The sequence below is a fragment of the Protopterus annectens genome, chromosome 1.part0 (genome assembly GCF_019279795.1).
Source record: "Protopterus annectens isolate FY-2018-M chromosome 1.part0, PAN1.0, whole genome shotgun sequence".
Classification (NCBI taxonomy): Eukaryota; Metazoa; Chordata; order Ceratodontiformes; family Protopteridae; genus Protopterus; species Protopterus annectens.
In genome coordinates, this window is record NC_056725.1 from 1,180,633,781 (window position 1) to 1,180,653,897 (window position 20,117).

Sequence of the window (20,117 nt, forward strand, 5' to 3'; positions counted from 1 at the left end):
AATGATGCACTGGGAATAAAAACTCTTCAGTGCCTCTCCTTCTAGATGTTTCAAGAAGAGAAGAGAAGAGGGAAATGAAGCTTTGACCTGGCTTTAACTGCATATTGATCCCATTCCTGGAGATTTTGTGAAGTTTGAAATTAAACTTCTTCATGTATAATTATTTATTTTTACAATATTTGACTAGTATTTACATGCATTTCTGTGATACCTATAGTTATTAAAAGTAGTATGGTGTTACTTTCCTGAATATAAGCCAGACTGTTTTCTTTGTGATCATGAAAGGGGGCAGGCTACAATTTATAGCCTATTAGACAGGCAGCTACAGTTAGGATACTAAAAATGGTTAAAATAAAAACAAAATGCTATGTTATATCGATAAAAGACTTTTTAAGGACAAACCACATCATCAAAGGTAGGTTGGCTCAGGTAGTCTTCATCAATATTTCTGTAGCTACTAACATTCATGTTTTCAGGGAATGAATCTTACAATGGTCCCATGCTGTAAACGTTGGGTGCTGTTGACTAAAATATTCAGGTAGCATCCTAGTTGACTAACAATATTGTCTGATTGTCTAGTTGGAAGAAAGAGAGAGAAAGATTGGTTGTATGAAGCCACAAAACTTTACCAATGTTTATGAGAACCCATCAGAGCTACACTCTCAGTCAATGGTAACATGACCAAGAAAGATGGTTTTACTTGTTGCATTTCTTATAATGTAGTCAGAAGTGTCATCAATAAGAGATTTTGACTGATTCAAATGAGATAAATTCCACTATTCCTTATTTTAGATCTTCCTGTAAGAGCATTGATAATGGGAGATTTTTCTGCAGTGGCAGCTGGAAATTGCTTGGGATGCAAAGAGAATTTAAGATGATTATTTGCAAAAATTGCAGAATAACTGGTCCCTCTATGGGTTTGATTCTGGTGGGAAATAGAAGAGCCAGGAGCTCACACTCTCCATTTGAGGTATGTTTTATGACAATCAGGTGCTAGTGAGTTGTAATCTGCCTAGTTGTTCTGTTAGGGACTAGAAGAACAAGGCACAAATGTGATGTTGGGGTTTGAAGCATTCATTTGCAGATATAGCAACAATAAAATGAAAATGTATGGTATGAGTAAGATACACATAGCCATAGCTAAAACAGTAAGTAAAACCAAAGTAATTCATTGGGTAGTCAGGTAGTCAGTGTACTAAAACTGCAATAATGATGAAAATAAAAAAACAATGGATAAACAGCACACAGTACACCAAAGAACAGAAAGGTGAAATAACAGATATAACTATGTTTATGTTTTTATGTTTTAGCAGTTTAAATATATATATATATATATATATATATATATATATATATATATATATATACACATATATTCTAAGTACCTTTGTTTACTGTTCTTTGCTTAAAACTACTTACTGCACTTTATTTTAGTCATCGATTTTTAAGTTAATTCATTTACTTCAACTGCATTTACTGTTTGTTGGCTACACACTCAAATGTGCTAGCCTGTTCTGTGTTTAAAGTGAATCTATTGTTGATTTAAGTGTATTTATTTACTGTTTTCCTAAAAAACAAAAAAAAAAACTCAAAAAAGTTCTATCTGTTTGCTTATTTTCCCACCATTTTCTGTTACTAGAATAGTCCGGATTCAGATTTGCTGAATTCTGGACTGTATTGGAGTTTCTGAGTTGCCCAGACCTTTCTTTGATAGAGGGAAGCCTTTCTGCCTATCAATGGGAGTGGTAATTACTGAGTAGCCTATCTACCACTAGAGGAGTGGTTTCCAACTCTGAAATTGTACCTTATTGGCCATTTTGTGCTGCATTCTATCCCTTTTAACTTTCTGCCTTAAAAAAACATGTTTACATGGGTTTGCGTGACTTACGCGCAGTGCCGATAAGCTAGGGTTAAACTATTCCCGGTGCCAGAAAGTCTACTCTTCAAATTTTCTCTTAGATCTTGGCACTTCTCTTCTTTTCTGCATTTAACAAGCTTATAAAGTCTAGCACTTGTCCAAACTTTCCATAGCAATTACTGTAGCACACAGACCACTACCAGCAGTAAACTTTCTATAAAATAAATCGCCTCAGTACTTAATAAATTATACACCCCTCCAGGCATGTCCAAAGGTCAGTTCCTCATGCTGTCTCCTGTTAACGTGGTTAACCTGGGCATCCTGAAGCAATGTAGAAACTGCCTCATGTACACTGAAAACTCCCTCCTCTTACCCCACAACACTCAGACTTTTGAGAGATGCACTTATTCATCCAGATTGGAAGCCATGCACTCTCCAGCCAAGACTGGAATAGCCAGTCAAGAGGAGAAGGTCAACACTAGCACCACACTACAAAGAACACATAGTCACATACCCTCTCAGCTATCACATAATAGCACAAAGCACACACCCACCTTCGCAGAGGCTCTCAATAAAATTCTACCCAAACAACAGAGACCTCCAAGGCAGAAATGCATGCAACCACTGCATCACAGCACAAACCATGAGACACATAGCTCACACAAACAGTGTGCCACACAACCAAAGCCCCTAAGGCAAAACAGCTTACCTAATACACTTATTATAGGTGACTCAATAGTAAGGCGCACTGATGTCCCACTCACGAGGTTGAATAAGGAGAAGGTAATGGTCACCTGCCTGTGGGGAGCCAGTTTACACCACATAATGCACTCACTCAGGTCACTCCACAACAGGTACAGCTATGACTCTGTCATTGTCCATGTTGGTGTGAACGACCTGCGATGCACCTCCCTGGACTACATGAAAAGAGACATGGAAGAGCTCTCAGATCATGTAGCCCAGGAGGGCATGACCCTAGCTCTGAGTAGCATCTTACCATCACCAAGAATGATACCACAATACACAAAAAATGATTGACTTCAATAATTGACAAAGTTTCTGGTGTCATTCCAAGGGGATCCAGTATCTGTCTGCCTGGGATGACATGATCAACAGACCTCGATGCTTTGCCAGAGATGGCCTGGATCTGTCAGCCCTGGGATTCCGTGTACTGGCCAAGGCCCTTGCCACCCCCATAGTGCCTTTTTTAGGCAATGTCCAGAGGACCAAATTACCACCATAACAGCTACAAGCAAATATAATCTGAAGGTTATTCTACTCAATGCTAGAAGTCTCAATCTCAAAATGCACTGGTTCGAAGTGCTCCTCAAAATGGAGAACATCGACATTTGTGCAGTAACACAGACCTGGTTCAAGGCACCTGAAAGCACTCCTGTGTTACCAGGCTATAACTCATACCACACCTTTCAGCCTAAAATATGGATCAAAGCCATAAATGCAGTGGTGTCTTCATATTCATAAAGGATGTGCACACCTCCAGGCTAGTTGCCCAACATAACGCATCAGAGATACTCCAGGTACAACTAACACTGGACAAAACTGCTATCCAGGTTATTGCCCGCTATAGATCCCCTACCATGTCTCAAGAATCCCACTCCACATTCCTTACACACCCTGGAAAATATAAAGGTCCATTCCAACACCCTCATACTGGATGACTTTAACTACCCCTCCATCAACTGGGAAAACTACTCAAGTACCAACACACTTACTCAATGTTTCCTAGAATTCATCAGTTACAGTGCCCTGGACCAGCTCATTCTTACCCCCACTATGGGTAGCAACATCCTTGACCTGGTTATTACTAATATGGGTGACCATTGCTCTACACCAATTGTCACCTCCTCCCTGGTCAGATCTGACCACAAGCTAGTCACTATGAATATCCACATCACACCCACACACCCTACCGCAAAGTAAACCACCGTAAAAAAAATTTCCAAAGCCAACATTGGGCTTCTAAAAACTGAGATGGCTAACTTTACATTACCCATGCAAATGAAGAATAAATGCAGGACAGCAGAATCATACTCCAATGCACTGTACAAACACATACACAAATGCATGGAATGGACCATTCCCAATAGAACCAAGAAGCTTTCCGCCAAAAAAAGGAAGCCAATTTGGTGGTCCCCTACCATAAACAAACTCTACAACAGCAGGATGAAACTGTTGCAGAACAAGGCAAAGTCCCAAGACTGGAAAAACTCCATTGTCAGCCTTAACAAAAAGCTGAGATCCCTCATCAAATCCTCCAAAGCTAACTATGAAAACAAAATAGCAACAGATACTAAAGACAACCACAAGGCCTTCTATAGTTATGTCAAAAATCTACAAGGCAATGCTCAGATTTGCTCAGAGCTACTACACAATGGTAACTTCTGTACAGAGCTAACAGATATTGCCAATATACTGGCTGACAGATTCAGTGCCAACTTTACCCCCCTCTCAACCCCTAAATGGCCAATCACAATACCTGACGAATGCCAAGTACCCAATATTACAGCTGCACAGGTTAAAATTGCACTGGCCAAGGCCAAAAATACAGCTTCCATGGGACTTGACAACATCCTGGGCTATGTTCTACATGAATTGCAAAATGAACTGGCACCACAGCTGAGTGCCCTGTTCAATCACAGCCTCATTTCAGGCTTTGTCCCCGCCGAACAGCACACTGCTACATTAATGCCATTCCACAAAAGAGGTGTGATTACAGACCCTGGGAACTACCGCCCCATTAGCCTGATGAGTCTGGTATGTCATCATGGAGTTAATAAATAAGGACATAGGGAATCTTGAAACTCTAGACCCCACACAGTTCGGATTTGTTAAGGGTAGATCTTGTCTGCTCAACCTGGTAGACTTCTTCGAGTCTGTCACCAGAGCTGTGGATGAAGGCAAGGTAGTTCACACAGCCAACCTTGATCTGGCAAAGGCCTTTGATACAATTCCTCACTCTGGAATCATAAACTCACGAAATTAGGCATCAACCCCTGTGTCACAAGGTGGGTTGCAAACTGGCTCACAGATAGAACTTATACAGTGAAAGAAGTGGACTCCATGTCAGACTACTGACCAGTCACGAGTGGAATCACCCAGGGTTTGGTCTTGGGTCCTCTCCTGTTTGGCATCTACTTTTCTGAAGTCCAGGCCAAAACCAAGGGACTCTGACTGACCAAGTTCACTGATGACTGCAAACCGGGAGCCATTATTAGCACCCCAAATTATGTTGACAGTCTACAGAAAGGTCTCACGAAGACCAGTGACTGGTGTCAGAACCATGGCCTCAAGCTCAACCCAAAAAATGCATCGTCATTCCCTTTGGGAAGAACACAGTACCCATGAACTACCACATCGATTGTAGTCCACTGAATACCGAAGGTGTTATAAGAGATCTGGGAACACAAGTGGATAGCAACCTATCCTTCGATAATCACATTGCCACTGTGGCCAGAAAATCCTTCAATGTGGCACATCTCATTACTAAGGGTTTTGCCTCCAGAAAGAAATAGGTCATTGTCTCTCTCTACTCTTCCCTCATTAGACCATTTATTGAGTACAATGCCCTGTTCAATGTGCACCTCACTAGACATATGTAACAACTAGAAAGACCACAAAAATACCTCACTAAGAGGATCCTAGATCTTAAACACTTGCCCTATTTGGAAAGACTAAAAAACACCAACTTTTCTCGGTATCATACCGCCTACATAGAGGTGATCTCTGCTTGACCTACAAAGCCATGTCAGACCCACCACTGCTAGATATGCTACATCTAAAGAAATCCCAATCCCTTCGTAACACATGTGCCAGAGACCTCAACCTCATTACAACAATCAACAAAACTTGTTGGAGGGACAGATTCCTAACCCAAAGACTGCCAATGCTCTGGAATAGACTTCCCTTACATGTCAAACAGAGCACCTCACTGGCCCTCTTCAAGAGAAATCTTGACAAGTGGAAGGGAAATAGAAAATTCACCCCAGGGATCATTCCAATGGCCTTGCTGGACAGAAGCATTTGGAAATAGCGTCGGGCAGCACTTTGCCAGGGAATCTTTTGGGCTAGGTTTGTAAAGGCTTCAGGGCCATTAGCCTAGTACACTCCTATGAACCTATATATATTTATAAAATATGGAAGGTGTTACTTTTTCTGAGCAGCAGTTTTGTCATCTGTTGAGTTGACTCAATTTAGTTGACTAGACAGATGGCTGACACCTGTTGACAAAAGTAGCAAATTGGATCATTCTTATGGTTGGGGAATTTACCCTTTCCCTGAGAATTGCACAATCTCAGAGTTAGAATATATAATTAGCACAGCCCCGATAAGGGGGGTGCATGGGGGCTTGCCCTCTGCAAAAAAATGTATTTTTAATTTTGTTTTAAGGTTTTTGCATACATCACAACTGATGCTCAGCTCATGCTTAGAAGCATATCAGTGTACATAATGTTGATCATTTGGGGTCTACATCATTCACATCGATATTAGTGCCATTCGATAAATGTAAATCATGTATACGTGAAAGTGTGTGTGTGTGTGTGTGTGTGTGTGTGTGTGTGTGTGTGTGTGTGTGTGTATGTATGTATGTATATATATATATATATATATATATATATATTTCAATATATATATATTTCAATATATATATATATATATATATATATATATATATATATATATATATATATATATATATATAGTACAACAGCTTGGAGATTCAAAATGTACCCTAGCACTCACATTAAGGGCTGAAGTAAAAAGGACCTGTTAATATGATGTGGTGCTATCACATTCAGAGGCATATTAGTTGCAATGAAGAAAGACCTCATTATTGGCTAATTTTCATGTTTCTGAATTGCTGTTTACTTCACCAAGTGCAGATCAGCAATTGCCTGTTGTAGTTAATGGGGGTGGCCGATGCATTGTGTTAGCACAGGAACTCCCCATTCACTCTCACACTCGCTGTATATACATTCAAGCCAACACACGCACACACACCTCATACCTCTCCTTGTTCATAGGTTCCTAGGTGATTACTAGGCTAATGTCACAAGAGCCTTTACAAGCCCAGCCTGTAATACACAGGATATGACAATATTATATCTTAATTCCCCAGATATGGGATGAGGTAGTATCAGGGTAGTCTATGTTTTTGTGTTGGAGTCCTGAGTCATTTTACAGATTGCCTCTGTCAATAAGGGACATGGGCAGTACCCCAGGAGTGAATTTACTGTTTCCCATCCATTTATCCAAATTCTTTTTGAACAGAGTGAGGGATAGACTTTGTTTAACGAAGACTGGATGTTTATTCCATAGATGAGGCAGCCTTTGTGGATATGAATCTGTATCTACAGCAGGTTCTGTTAGAGTCACAAATAAAGTTCAGGTCCATAGGACACACAACCCTTGTATAATTTTTCTTGCAAATATGTAACGTTTTCATCAGGGCTGGATCGGAGAATGCCTTGTAAGTCAGGCGTAAGTCCCCTCTCAATAAATGATATGAGAAGGCGTACAGGGATAAAGCCTTTAGTCATTTGTATTTTTAGTGAGAAACCTCTGGGGCCACTCCAACTGATGTAAGTGCCTGGTTAGGTACATGCAGAAAGGAACATTGTATTTGATTATGGGGCTGATGAGGGCCGAGTACAATGGTACTATGACTTCCTTTTATCTTGATGCCATGCCTTTACTTATGAGTTGAGCCACACGGAAGGATTTTCTCACTATTGCAGCTGCCTGGTGGTTAAAGTTCGGGTTGCTATCTATCTATGTTCCTAGCTCCCTCACCACTGGGTCTACTTTCAGGAAGAATGCTATAATTTTTATAATTTGCATGGATATCTGATTAACTGAAGGGTATGATTATGCATTTTTTACTATTTAATCTCAGAGCATGGTTTTAGCACCAGTCATTTGTCACTTTAGGCCTGTTTATAGGATGACAACATCATTTGAGGATTCATTGATTGCTTCCAGCTTACAGTCATCAGTGAACCTTGTGAGCCAGACACCCCCAACAGAAGTATGTACCAAACAGTATGGTTCTGAACACTGATCCCTGTGGGACATTGCTAGTAACAGATTTCTTATCAGAAGTGGATTCACCTATCTGGGCAGCATGTGTCTTGTCAGTGAGCAAGTTGGCTATCCATCTGACGATGTAGGGGTTTATGCCTAACTCAGTAAGTTTATCTATGATCCCCAAATGGGTGACTGTGTCAAAAGCTTTGTCCAGGTCTAGATAAGCAGTGTAAACAATTTTACCCTCATCCATGGTCCTAGAGACTTTCTTGAAGAAGTCCTCCTGACTGAGTAGGCAGACATCTATTTAACAAAGCAATATTGGAGCTGGTCCAGTTTTTTGGAGAGTTTCTATGTCATTATTGATCAGGTCCAGGATAATTCTCTCCATGTCCTTGCAAATAAGACTGGTCAAACTTATGGGTCTGTAGTTCCCTGGGTCAGTTGATGGGCTCCCCTTGTGCAGACAGATGACTGTTACAGTCCTCCATTCCTGTGGGACAAAGTATGTTCAGAGGCTGTGGTTAAACAAGGTTTCTAGTGGCCCTGATAAATTCTGTTTTAAGCTATTTAGGAAGCATCCTGAAATGTGGTTGGGACTAATGGAGGCTTTAGTGAGTGCATTAAGGACCTGTTGCCTTGTAATGACTGGTAGGGGGATGGTTGCAGGTACTTCTTTGAGTGTGGTAGGAGGTGATAGGATGGAGAAGATTGAACTGAAGTTGTTGGCCAGTAGGTTTGCTATAGTTTCAGGCTGGGTGTTCATGATTAACTGGGGACTTTCTCCTGAGGTTATGGACATCATTTAAAAAATCCTTATGGTTATCTTTCTCTTGGGAGTCTATCTTTGTCTCATAGTTTGCTCTGACAGATTTAACTAGCTCTCTAATTTGTTTGTTTAGAATGGTGAGTGCCTTTTTGCACTATTTTGTCTCTTCCTTCTTGGCTTTGGAGAGAATTTTTTTCCTTTCGTTGAATAGCCTATTTATGCTCCGAGTTCATCAGGATGCTTTATTTTTGCCATAATCATAGGGTTGACTCAGACAGGTACTGCCTCTTCTATGCAACTATGAATGTGGTTGTACAGTGCTTTCATGTACACCTCAGAGTAGGCCTCAGTGTCATCCAGGTTTGGAAGGACTCGGTAATTGGCCTTAACAAAGTTCGTAACAAGTTGGGAGTTTGATTGGAGTTCTAGGTTAGTTTTAATAGTAAAGGAGATGATTTTGTGGTCAGACCCCACCGAGGAGGAGTTAATGTATGGGAGAGAGCAGCATAGATAAGATAAGGTGTCAAAGAACAATGAGATCATATTAGCAACAAAGTAATACTTAAAGTTGTGATGTTCACAGTAATATATGGCTGTAGAGAGCTGGACTATAAGGAATGGTGTGCATGAGAAAATTGATGTTTTGGAACTCTGGTGTAGGAAAACAAAACATTTATGAAAATTCCACGAATTGCAAGAGGACCAAATCAGTCAATATTTAAAGAAATCAACCAAACAGTTCACTGGAAGGCCTGATAGTAAAAGTAAAACTCAAATATTTTAGCCACATAATTCAAAAACAAGATTCAGTTGTGAAGCCATTGATGCTGGGAGAGAGACTGAAGGCAAAAAAGGAGCAGCAGAGGTTACAGTAGATTGGCAGGATTAATAAAATAATGGATATGATTTGCATTAGGCAGTGCAGTTGATGTAGCCTCTAGATATTCCTAATTATGTAAAATAAAGTGAAATATTTTGTTACCTATATTTGGCTATTATTGTCATTAGTCACTTTCAGACAACAGTGCTTGTCAAAACATCAAGACCAAAATGCTGTATATTGTTTACCCACACAAATTTTCTCACAGTTGTATCTGAATGTCAGAATTTATACAGCCTGACGTTGCTAAGGTTTTCTTCAGTACTGTAATATCCACATACAAACAGTACATCAAATTATATCTTTAACATTGTAAAATAAAGTGAAATATTCCTCATGCGTATTGTCTCACATCTCTTCAGGGAGAGGAGTGGCCGTATGTGCCCAGTATGCAAGGTCCTGTGGTAGAGTCACTGAAGGAGTTCATAGACCACACAAGATTGCTGGCTACTGCTGGGTAGGGCAGGTCTGAGGAGTTATGTCCCTTGTGGAAGTAACTGACACGCACTTGCCAGTGTCCTTTGCATGCTAAATCTGAAATCATATAACTGGGCATACAGTGTGCAGTTGGGGAAAATGTAGAAAATCCCCGTTGAAAGGGGAGCATATAAGAGAGAGATGGCTGAAAGTGGGGTAATGGCTGGCAGGCTGCAGGAAATTAAATAGTTGTTAAACCCTTTGTGATGCAATATGCTGGAAAGGTATTTTAACAGAAGTATAATACTTCGTTAATAACTACCTGGCATGTTTTTACCAACCCTCCTTGCTGCAATCTTTCTAAGTACTTTTCCCCATCACATATGAACTTCTAAATATCCCTTCTACATACTGGAAATTCTGTTCATGCTACACAGTGACACTTTGCTGTAAGAAAAAAGAGGTTTGTAGTCAAGGATGGCTACCAATGGCAACACTTGAACAGAAAACAATGTCAGAGTAGGGGTTGCTTGAATGAGATAAGGTGACAGTGTGTCTCAGCACATTAGACTGCATCCTAACACAGTTGATGTGAACAGCTGTTGGATGGATTCACTAAGTTTGTCACTATAGATCAACACATGCTATTGACGACTAGTACTGTATTATTTAACTGAAACTTTTTTCCAGAACTGCATTTTAGCCTAGCCTCTCTTACCTTACCTCGATTCTGCTGACTCTAGCTTTTCTACTTACTTTTTTTCTATACACTAGCTGACTATCTAATACACCTTCTCTAACCGACTGACTTACCTGTTAGTTCTTTCCTTGCTCTGATTGTTTCCTGCTGAACTCCACTCTCTTGTGTCTTCCCGCTCCGTTCGCCCTACGGGCTCACTCCGCTCCCCTACCCTGCCCCCAATTCCCACCCGCCCCCAGGGTGTCTACCTATGTATTCTCTTAACCACTCCCCCTCCACTCCTCAATTCTTTCCCAACCAACCACTCACCTCTTTCTAGCCACACCCTACATTTATACATCCACACCCACTAGCTTTACATCTCCCTTATTTATCTCTAACCTTTTCTCACAATAGCTAATCCTTCTCCTCCTCATACTACATATACTTACTACTCCATCATTCACTAACCTCACCCTTTACTAATTATCCTTAACCTACTAGGTACAAACCTTCCCCCATCATCTATAGCCTTTCTCACCTAAAGCAGTCCTTTCCTCATCTCTCTACCTATAACCTTTTTTCCCTCCTCTCTCAACATGCCTAACCTACACCTCTGTCTACTACTAATGTCATTGTTCACTTCTCTCACCACTATATATTTCCTTACCTCCTATGAACAACCCCTTCTCAAAACTCTTCTCATACCATCCAAACACACTACTACATCACTTCCTGTTTCATGCACAAACTTTAATAACTCCACATATAACCATAGCTACATCCAAGCCAAATATCACCGACTTTTTCATATAAAACACTCAATTCCTAACACTCGAAAATTATACGACCTTAATCCTAAACTAAGCCAGTATCATAACTTCACTTTGATCCACTCCCTTAAGGATGGAGACATTCATCCAAACCCAGGCCCAATGTTTCACTCATCCTTCTCTAATAGTATTGAATCTAATTCTATCCCTTTACTATCAGCTCTATCCTCAAAAACACTCAAAATTGCCCATCTTAATATCGTAGCATCTGCAACAAATTACTCAAATACATGCTCTCCTAGATGTCCACCACTTTGACATCCTTTGTTTAACTGAAACATGGCTTAAACCAACAATAAAAGATACAGAAATTATTCCCCCAGGTTACAATATTATTCGGAAAGACCGCATCAAAAAAAAAGGTGGAGGTTGCTATTCTCTACAAGGCAGGATTACAAATCAGTAAAATAAACCACAAACCTCATTCTGATGACACTACAGAAATAATTATTTCAAAACTACAACTAAACAACCAAAAATCAGTTAACATCATCTGTACATATTTCCCACCAGGTAACAATCAAGACAAACTAGAAGACCTATTAAGTTGCCTTTCTCTAAATTATCCACAAGAAACAATACTACTAGGAGACGTTAACACCGACTGGAATTTATGTAATAATAACAACCCATCCTCTCTGATCAATTTGAATGGTTTCTCACAACTCATTAATTCCACAACTAGAATAAACAAATCCAATAACAAAGAAAGCATTCTGGACTGGATATTAACTAATGGTCCAAAACATAACTATACAACAGGAACCCTACCAGATGACCTTAGTGATCACTCTCTAATATATATAATAAGACACAAAACAAACGTTCACATTTCTCCCCCTGTTATAACTATCATGCAGTAAAAAACACTTTGACCAGAAAATGTTCCTAACCGAACTTAAACACTGCAAATGGGAACCCCTTAAGTCCCTTCCAATAAATGAAGCAGTATCCTACTTCAATAAGACTTTCCTAACAATCCTAGATCATCATGCCCCAATTCGTACCATAAGAGTGAAAAACAAACCAGCAGTATGGCTCACAAGTGAGACCAAAAAGCTAATCCTCTCCAGGAACAAATCCTGGACCAAATGGCGTACCACTAAACTCATAACTGATCAGCAAAATTTTAGACAACAACGAAATATGACTAAAAAAGCAATAATACAGGATAAAAAAAACTTTTACATCCAACTTCAACAATCTTCCCTCCAAAAACCACAGAAGTTCTGGATCTCTATTAACAGACTAATATCCCCAGGTAAAGTTGTAACACCAACTCCACTTGGCAGCAACTCTGATGACCCTACAAAAACAGCAAATGCGTTTAATACCTTCTTTACCACAGCTGTACAAAACTTAGCAAATCAACAATATCCTGACACTGCCAACCTGTCCACTACAAGCCCCACCCCCCCTTCTTTCCACCTAGAACCAATACCCACCTCCTACATCTCCTCCTTACTTCCTACATCTCCTCCTTACTTCAAAAACTTAAGCCTTCTACCCCCTCAGCTGACAAATTACCAGGGGAATTCCTACAACTAGGAGCCTCAGCCATCGCCTACCCAATCTCTATATTGATTAACAGAACTATTAAGGAATGCACTATTCCATCAATCTGGAAAATCTCACATATCATTCCCCTTCACAAAGGTGGCGACTCTACTGAATACTCAAACTACCGTCCCATAGCTCTTCTGTCTCCTCTTGCTAAAATAATGGAGAAATATATCCACAAACAACTAATTACCCACCTACTCCACCACAATCTCTTAGCGGACTGTCAACATGGCTTTCGTCCTTACCACAGTACTACCACAGCCCTACTTTCTTTTACCAACTGTATCAACACAAATCTAAACAATAATTTCCTGTCATCAGCACTCTTTGTAGATCTTTCTAAAGCCTTTGATATGGTCAACCATAAACTTCTACTCCACCTTCTAAAGTCCCTATCACTTGATAAACCCGCCTTGAACTGGTTCACATCCTACCTGGATAATCGTAAACAAGCAGTTCTCTGGCAGAATCATCTTTCTGAACTTCTACCCACTTCCCTAGGTGTCCCACAGGGCTCTATCTTAGGCCCACTGTTATTCTCCATTTTCATCAATGACCTTCATCTCTCTATCCCCTTCTCTACCTGCATTCAATACGCCGACTCCACAATTATTTGCTCAGCAAAATCCCAAACTGACCTACATTCTCTCACACAAAATCCTTCACCACAATAAAAAAATGGTTCTCTAACCATTGTCTTCTCCTCAACCCAAAAAACCAAATTATTGCTGTTTACCCCTCACACACATCTCCCCTCTTCATTTTACACTTCAATCCAACAATGGTACTATAATTTCTCCTGACACCACCACCAAACTCCTAGGAATCACAATAGATAATCAACTTAAATTTAACACTCACATTAACACTATAATAAAATCTACCAACAAAAAACTTGGATCTCTATATAGAATTAAACAATTTCTATCACCACTAGCCAGATCTACAATAGCCAGAACTCACTTACTCTCTACCCTATTATATGCCTCCCCATCTACACTAACCTGTCCCAATATAATCATAACAAACTAGCTAAATCTTATAATAGCATTGCCAGATTTGCCACTAACTCACCTTATAGGACTCATCACTGTCAAAACCTAAAACAACTAGGCTGGCTTGAATTACCTCACCTACTACAATTTAACCAACTTATTATTGCCCATAAAGTCCTTTATCAACCTAACAATACCCCAACTCTCTCTACCCTCATAACACCATACCATAACCTGAAAAAGTAACGCTCAACTAAAAAAATGCAGATGCAAACTTCTTTATCTAAAAATTCTGCAGGAGACTCTCTTTTCTCTAACTTTGTTGGTAAAATATGGAACCTCCTACCAAATGACCTAACAGCTCTTTCATCTCTCCCATTATTCAAAACTAACCTTAAACATTTCCTCTCCAACCACTGGTTATGCTCTTGCAATAACCCTGATTAATCTGTTTTTTCATTTCCTTCTCCTCTGCTCTACCATGTCTCCCTCAATTTTTTCTCTTAGAGTTTATCCTTATATCATAATTTCTCTCTGACCATTCTACTCTCTCCAGCTCTACTCATCCCATCTAACCACCAATCCTGTTTTCCAATTCCTGTCTTATCCTGTAGAAGTCCTGAGTAACCTTATATCCCCATCTTTTCTTGATTTACTTACTTATTGCTTTCTTGTGGGAAAAAATTGTGAAATCATTTTTTTACTATGAACAAATCTTGTTCTTGTAACATTTTGCTATACATTTTTGTATTATTATTTTTAAATTACTTGTAACATTAAATGTTTTGAAAACTCGGAGCTTTTCTCCTCGGGCCTCCACTGAAAATGGACATGTATCCAGTTGGACTAGCCCGGTTAACAAATGTAAAATAAAATAAAATAAATTATATGTGCCTGTGTCGTGTGTATTGCTTAGTGCAGAATTATTAAATTACTAAATTGCAGACAATTATTTTAGTTTACTGAAAATGGATTTTTTGGTTTGTTCAAGCCTCATTCTAAATTAAATGATGAGCAGGTCAGTAAACATTAGCATAGTCCAGTAAAATCCTTTCTGTCAAGGGTTTATTTCTCGTTTCCTACTTCCAGCAAAGTTTATAAAGGTCTTGCTAAAGTTAATGATATGCATTTTGGATTTCATGCTGCCGTCTTGTTCTACCTCAATGTCTGTACATACATAGAGCATAGAGTCAATGATGATTTGTGATCACTCTGCTAAGGAAATGCCTAATGAATGCAGTTCAATAACCTACAAATGCTATAATTACACGCTCAACATTTAATATCTAGCAGTCACCAAAACTAGCACTAACTATACAGTGACACAATACTGCAGGAATGCTAAACAAAATGCAAAATGTATAAAATGTTTTAACTGAAAATTTAACTCAAAGAAACTTTGGAGTTTTGGAATTACTGTATTAGTGTGTAGTCACAAACAAGCTTTTCATTTGCATAAACTAAAGATGACCTGGGGTAGTGCTGTTTCTACATGGGGCATGTACACACACTGATGTCAGTAGAACATTAGCATGACTATGGTACTATACACTTTTAAGGACCTAGTAACTGCTTGAAAATCAGGTAAGATTATGGCTGATGATGATGATGTATACAAACCCATCCACTACTATCAACTGCAAGAACCTCAGACTTGAATGCCCACTGTTATGATGAGTACCTCACACAACTGTACTCAACTGTGATAACTGCATGACTGTTGGGGTATTTGTGGCTGGTTTACAGACTGAAAAGTACAATACAGTTTTACGTATATGTCGGGAATGGAAGACGGTACAGAGATCAGTAGTACATGATCTGGGTAATTTTTTTTGAGTGACAGACAATATTGAGGACAGCATCATTCTCACTCTGGTGTGCAGAATTAAGGATCTAGTGATAAACTTAAGAGGAAGGCAGCTTAAATGCCTGTTGGTGCAGCCGTAGTGTAAAAGGAAAACAGTTTTACCTCTCTAGTATAAGGGATGGAGGCTTAAGCAAGTCATTGCTGCAGTGTAAAAAATGAGGTATTGTACTTTGTGGGCATTTCACTGACATTTTATCTTTAAATGCATAGTGGTTAAGTCAAGAAGGTTTTACTACAATCATAGTCAATGCATTACATGGTGTCCTTCAGAAATGTTACTGTTTGTGGTTCGTGGGTCAGATGAAGGAAGACCTAAATATGAGTTGTGCATGGCAAATTATGACAGGGTTTCATTCTGGAAAGAGAACTGTGAAAGAAAACTGAATCTACACAGATGTTTCAGGATTCACAGGAATTGGGAATTTTTCTTTTTGCTTAAGCTAAAGCCTAAAGGATTTGCAGAGGATGGCCATCATCATAATGAGACACCTCTTTGCTAATTTACATTGCATAACTGAAAACTGATAATCTGCATGACAGCCATGTTTTATGGGTGTGGAACAGATTAGAAATATACAGGTGCTTGTGTTTTCCAATAATCTGGTAGTATTGCAGACTATGATAAAGTCATAACAGCATGTCATAGCTGGCCAACAGAGTACTCTGGAGACTAGTTATGTGATCTAATCATCTAAATACCTTCTGGTAAGCAGTTTTGTGATCTAGTCAACTTAATACATTCTGGAGACTAGTTATGTGATCTAATCAGCTAAATACTTTCTGGTAAGTAGTTTTGTGATTGAGTCAACTTAATACATTCTGGAGACTAGTCATGTGATCTAATCAGCTAAATACCCTCTGGTAAGTAATTTTGTGATCGAGTCAATTTAATACATTCTGAACGCTAGTTATGTGATGCATTCAGCTTAATACTTCCTGTAAAATGAAAATGCATATTAGATAATTCAGAAATTTCTGTTTGTTTCTAGAGACCGAGGTAGAAGATGAATTCTTTCTTCCTAATTTATGGACCATTGGAGAGTCCAAATTATGCTTATAACTCAAGGTTCCTGGGCAGTTAGTACAAAGAAAACACTAAATCATTTGATTAGATTGTATGATATATGCAGCCTGAAAACTTGGCACATGTTTACAGAGTTTAGTGCAGTTTATGATGATTATATGGTACATGTGGATATTAAGCAAAGCAGTAGAATTGCATCTTCTGGCAAACGGTGCATGGTTTGACTGAAAGGTGAAGTGCACTAAAGGAAAGAGAGAAATATGGATACAATTCTGAAGAAAGATCCCATAGGTATGACATCTAAAGGGCAACAACACATTCTTCACTGGGAAGCAGAAGCTTCTCAATAAGGAGTTTTAAGCAATCTATAAAATTCAGGGCACTGTAGAGGACAACAGCACAGCTTTAGTTGTTTTTTTGATTTATTTCTCATGCTGCTGCTAAGGTTAATTCCTAGTGAATAAATTGTTGTGTGATTGTTTGTTCAGTCATACAACCCTGATACTGGTGTCACATTTGAGTCACTGATCATTAGGGAATTTTCTAGATGCAGGCCTCACACACAATGGTCAAGACCGCAAAGTGTAGAGTATAGTGATGTGCTATCCTAGTGATATATCATTACATCTAAGAATTTAGCCAGTTGGAATGAATGGGTGGATGCACACAATGTTCCAGTGATGCCCCCTTTCTGACCATATGCAAAAGTAGATGAGTTCATGTAAGCATCTATACATGTTTACTAGGATATATATGAGAACACCAACTAGATAAATAATGACACTGAAAAGGCTCAATGTAAACCTGGGAATTTTGCTGTGATCACAAAACAATCCATACCGTCCATGTGTATGGGGGTGTCTCACCTTAATTATTATCATAAACTCTAAGAACACATCACAAAACAAAAGGGAAATTTTGTTTCTGGCACTTCTGTGTTCTAGCTTTCATGGATTATCCATTCTCTGCTCAGTATATTCATTTCTTCCTGGTCATTAAGGAAGCTTTCACTTCCCTGCTATCAGGGCATGAAGTCTAGCAATTTTGAATGATGCATACATTTGGAATGAATAGCACTGCTGATCTGAGGATCAGGGTGTGAGATCCCCGGGTATTAAGGGAACAAAGCAGATGGTAATCAGAATCACTAAAGAAGTGCATATCTTTTCTCATTGATAGCAGTTAGTTAATGTTCAGTCTTTAGTGTAGGGAAACATCGTGTGTGCAATAGAATATTTATTTATTCACTGGACTACTGACATCATCTGATAGGAACCGGGAGATGTTTTATTTGGTCCGGGATCCTGCTTTAGTGTACATTTAATGGAACAGAAAAATAGGTAATCTTTCTAGCCTCAGAAGCCTGTCACATTTAACAGCAATTGTCAGATACATTATGGTATCATGCTGGAGAAGTGATCTGGACACTATAGTGAGGCAAGTAAGACTACCCGATATTACACAGTTTTAAATATTTATGGGTGTACTATGCGTTTATAGTGATCATGTGGCTAGATAGTGTTCCATACAAGGTCTGGAAAAAGAAGAACAAAGAAAATATATGTGCATATATGTGATAATCTGGAGCTTTTCTACCTGGGCCTCCACTGAAAATGACCTGTGTCCAGTCAGACTTTCCCGTTTAACAAATGTAAAATAAATAAATAAATAAAAAGTGCTGAGAGGTCATACATATACCTATAAATAATAGACTCAAGAGAAAAACAGAGAGAGAGAGAGAGAGAGAAGGGAGTAGGTGGGTTGGTGGATGGGTGAGGGTTTACAGAGAAATGTCTTTCAGGATCTCCAAGATATTATCAAGGCTAAATATGGTGGGCATAGCGCTAGACATTTTCAAGTTTAGGAATGGGGGGATATAATTTCTTTTAGTAAAGACAAGAAAAGCCAACAAGTCATGTACTCGATTGTCATTTTTCTGGACGATAAGAAAAATGTGTGTGAGAGAGGAGAGCATTGAGATGTGCACCTAAGAAAAAAGGGGTGGGGGGATGAGAGTTCTGAGATGTGCACCTTAGTTTGACAAAAAAAGTATTGGGCACAAGTAGAAAAGAGGGGTTTGATACCAAATATTTTCTATAGTATAGAAAGTTTATCTAAAGATGGGTTAGATAAAATGTCATTTCATATGTTGGGAGTTAGAGTGTATAGGAAGAAGTCTGAAGACATCCAGAGAAAGGATAGCGTGGGCCATAAAACAGTTTTCAGAAAGGGTAGACAAGGCAGTGAAACTTAAGGGTGAGGACAAGAAGGAAGTGAAAGATAAAAAGAAAATTAAATTATCAGATCAAGATGTCTACTGAAAACATTTATAAGATATAATGAAATTAGGCTTAATCCTCTGGATTTCTCAGATATGGACAACATAGTAGAGAAACTCAAGAAGAATCTCAATAGAATTAGAAGGGCACTTGGTAGATGACTCTCAGCAAACAAACTTTTTTTTGTCTGTTAATTTTTAAAATCAGTTAGAAAATGCATTCTAGGACAAGGAGTCTATTGATGCCATTAATTATAATAATAAACCAGTATATAATGCGAGACATAAGACTTGATATCTGTTGATAAAGAATTTATGTATGAGACCTTCATAGGAAATTAAGGGATTTATGAAAACAAAGCAACTCAAGAGCAAAGGGAGAAGAGTGGGACAGAAAGAGTGATGGCATTATTAAAGCGGATAAAGAAATGATGAGGAAGATGATGCAGGGAGTTTAACTGGCAGATATGGAGATGAAACAAATACATCTAACCTAAGTAAGACGAAGAAGAGGAAGAAAGAGAAAAAAGAATAAAAGGAAAATTATGGTGCTAGGATTAGGTAAGGCAAATGGAACAGTGATTTTTAAAAGTAAAAGTCTCAATGAGAACTGAAGAATGAGGAAAGTAGTTACACGTGGAGAGAACAAAAGTCAGTATGAGAGGGAAAATGGTTCTAATGAGAAAGGATGCTATGAAAAACTTTTCATTAATAAGGGATCAAAAACAAGGAGAGGTGGAAGGAAAGAACTTGTTGAGGTAAAAGGGAGTGAGTATAGGATGCTGAGACAGAGTTACGGTTATTTACGTCAAAATAGAATAATGATAAGAAGTCCCCATTAAAGATGCAGCAAGAGAAAACACAGGTCTGGAAACTCAGGAATAAGTGTCATCTGAGTAGAAAAGGGAT